Below are 4,068 nucleotides of genomic sequence, written 5' to 3' on the forward strand. Positions count from 1 at the left end.
TTAGGTCCTAAAAATGTGCTATTTGGAATAGTTACACAGTACAATCTCGAGGTCTGTATATGTGCAGCATCTGGAGCTAACAGTAAGTAGTCTGAATTAATTTCCTAAGTACATTCTGTTTCCTCTAAGAATCAACAGGGAGCGGGTGCTGGTATGAGAAGTCTGCAAATTCATAGACATCAAGGCATTATCTGTAGGCCAAATAAGTTGAAAGTATTACTATCATGTAGAAGTTTGCAAACCAGGAGAGGCTGGGAAACAACAGTTCTATACTATAACTTCTTCAGATTTTTAAAAATCACCAACAAGTTTTCTCATCTTAATCGGTACACAGATTTTTCATGACAAAAATCGGAGAAAAATCTGTTTAGTTTTCCTAGACTGAACGGCCATGGGCTGGTTCATTACTTAACTTCTTTGAGCCTCCCTTCTCAAATTTAAGATTGAGGGTGTGAGACTAGATGCCCTCAGAGGAAAATACTGACTTAATTAACTAAGATAATTACTTACAGATTGACTTCAACAAGGCTTCTGGTTCAATCCTAATTCACCCATAAACAGGAAAAATAGAGAACTGTCGTAGTTATTAAATTATGTCATAAATTCTTTGATACTCCACCCTTCAAGACACGGAGCTTAATTCCTATGCCCTTGGCTATAGGCTGGACTTAAGTGACTTTCTTTTAACTAATAGCATGTGGCAGTGGTGTGGCTTCCTCCTTGTTCTAGCTTCGATTACTTGCCCTGAAGGAAACAAACTACCACCATGTTGTGAGGACACTCAAGCAGTCCATTGGAGAACTGAGACCAGCCAACTGCCAGCATTAACTTGCTAGAGTATGAGCGACCTGGGAAGCAAATCCTCGAGCCCAGTCAACATCTTGACTGTAACCCTCATGAAAGACCCTGACCCAGAACCACCAAGCTAACCTAGTCCAGATTCCTGACCCACAGAAACTGTATGAGATAGGCAAATGTCTATTATCTGAAGCCATGAAGTTTTGGGGTAATTTGTAATAGCAAGAAAACTAATCTACCAGTGTTTTTCAAAAAGTGGACCTTGATTCATCTGTAACTGATGAAATGAATTTAAACCACCACCATCAGGTTACAAGTACTATTTCCTGAAAACTGTTTAAATTTTACATATATGTGTATTCCAGGTAGCATTTAATAAAATATGTATCTTAGAATTATAACTAAAACGGTATGAAACCCAAAAGCCAACGCTAACAGGATTAAAATGAAAACTTCCCTAAAGCATAGGGAATCCTTGCAGGAATATGGACTCAGTAACAACCAACTATAAAATAAGCATTTCCTATAAACTTTATAACCAAACCAATGAGATATAAGACACTCTCAAAATACATCTTTTCTGACTTATATTTTAAACTTCACACAAAACACAGAGGGCGTGGTAGACTTAAACATGTAAAAACATGTCATTTTCCTAATTCAAGAGGCTACCCAGGAGGACATCCTTATAAAATTATGCGGTGAAAAAGCTGCTCTGGGATCTACCCACATCTATTATTTCCTCTATTACTTTTATTATCAGTGTTAAAGGAACTTCCACCTTCCACCTCAGCACACATGCACAACAAATTTTTGCCAAAAAGGAAAAAAAAAAAAAGCTAAGTACACTACTATTAAATTGCTTTCTGCCCGCTGTCCATTTCTCACTGGAATTATCCTCTTTAGAATACAAGCAAATGCATACTTTTCTAATTGTATTTCAGCATAACATGCATCAAAACTTTCAGCAGCACATGACTAGAATATTTATGCATAATTCAACTTTTGATGAATCCACTTAGATTATTTGCTTACACTGTGATTTTCTTTGAAGTAAATGTGTGAAACAAATTTACCAAATTTATTTTCCAAATACCAAAATAAATCAGTACATAAGCACTAAACAGATGATTTAACTTCTTATTTTTCTTGTTACTGAACTCAGGGCATTTGTGCCTCTCCCACAACCAGACTGACAGCTTTCCTTGTCCCAATCCTGAGATACACTACTAGTTCTTTGCAATGACTATTTTCTCCCCAACCTTTGCATATGTATCCACCTAAGTATTTCCACTTCAGCAAATTGTAGGAAGCAGATATAACTTGTACAGAATTCCTTATAATGCTATTACTTTATGATGGTGACTAAAAATCAAAATAATTAGCATACTTGGCAAAATTCAAGTACGCATGCCTATGCCTTGAGAAAACTGGCAGCAAAGCAGCCCAGTTCTAAAGTCGAGAGCCGCAGTTCCTGAAGAGAAGACTAGGATGCTCCTGACAGCACTTTCTCTAGGAATGAGATCCAGAGTTTCAGGAATAACCCTGGTTTTTTTCTGTACCACTATATGAGAGTATAGAACTGGGAAACTATTCACTGGTCTTAAGAATAAGCAGTTACTTTGAGACTCAAGGCCAATACTCTAGACACAGTGGCTAAAACTAATCCAAAACTTTAGCATCGGTTTTGCCCACTTTTTCCTTTAGTTTCCCTCAAGTCAGGTCAGTCTCCATATAAGCACTCCATCACACCATAAACTTGAAAGTTCAGTCAAGGTCTAAAAGAATTAAGAAGGCAAATATCTCTGACGGTCTACCAATGAGAATAGTTAATCACTTTAGTTTCCCAATAAGACAGACTTCAACTGCAGAGCCACTCCAAGGAACCTGGCATGCCAGCCTGAAGGCCAACTTTGATGTGTTAGTGATAGTGCACTAGGAAATACTTGTATCAGGGTCAGAATTTAGTTTTGCAGGCAGACATTTAACCACTCATTTATCTAGCTGATCAAAGAGTAAGAAAGTTCAAGGCAGGTATGTATGAAATCTATTATTCACTTTTGGACCACTAAAGTTACACAGCTGCTTATTTTGTCTTCAAAGAAGGACTTAGTCATCAGGAGCCCTGGGTATAACTGGATTACTAAATCAAACTCACATTTTTAGGAGGGGGGCACTTATGTATGTTAAATTGTCTTAAGTTACTAATCTTGCTTTAAATATTTTGGGAAACATGTGCCAGAGCTCTGTGCTAAAGTCTGGCCCTGTAAACCAAAATGAGTTCAACATCAAATTAACTGAATTGCATACTTTAAAACCAAAGAGAATCCTGGGAACCAGTGCTACCTCCATTTCCTTAATAAGCCATACTCTATTTAAGTCTCCAAAATCCTAGGTATGTAAAATACAGAAATCATTAAATCGTCCTCAAAAAGTTAAGTTGTATTTCCAAAGACAAATAAAATTCTAGCAAAATGGAAACACAAAAATAAACCTCAAAATGTTAATAATGACCACCAGAGAATCTAAGTCCCCTGCCTGCCATGTACCCTGTTTCAGGACCTCCAAATTTAACAGAATGGCCAACTCTAAATCCACTCTAACAGTACCAGAGACCAAAACTTAACAGGCAAGTAAACTGTTCTTAAGTAACAAACATGCTTTGCCAACTTTTTTTTTTGTTTGGACCAACGAGCTATAAACTAAGACATAATTACCGAAATAAGCATCAAACTCCATCCTAACAAACGTATGACATCACACTCAGCTGGTCTGTAAGGCAGCACTTGTACCTCTTTACACACAGCACAAACTGACATACCGACTTCGGTACGACTTTTCAATTCCACTGGTGACAGAAAATTATATTAGTGATTTACAAGTTTCTCCCTAGCTCTCCAGTCCACTCATTTCAAGTCAGGATGAAAACTCGTGACACACGGGAAATAAAGGGACAAAGGTAATGGCCAAGAGATGTCAAGCAGAAGCTTGCAGTAGGATCCGAGCAGTTCTGCATCCCTTCCCGGAGCATCTCCAGGATTGTCCTACCTAAACACTTTATGTAAACATGGGGCTTGTGACTCAAGCCTCCAGCCCCAATAGGTGGAGAGAAGTTTCCTCGCCTCGGCTGCACATGGTTTGCAGAAGTTTGGCTGGAGCAGAGCGGAGCCTGGGTGGGAGCGGCAGTGTAGTTAGTGCTGCAGGCGGCGGCGGCGGCGGCGGCAGAGCAGCAGGAGGCGGAGGCGGGCGGGGGGAGGGGAGGCGGCTGGG

The sequence above is a fragment of the Eumetopias jubatus genome, unplaced genomic scaffold (assembly GCF_037043125.1).
Source record: "Eumetopias jubatus isolate StellerSeaLion01/CBP00866 unplaced genomic scaffold, mEumJub1_p1.0 scaffold_6, whole genome shotgun sequence".
NCBI lineage: Eukaryota > Metazoa > Chordata > Mammalia > Carnivora > Otariidae > Eumetopias > Eumetopias jubatus.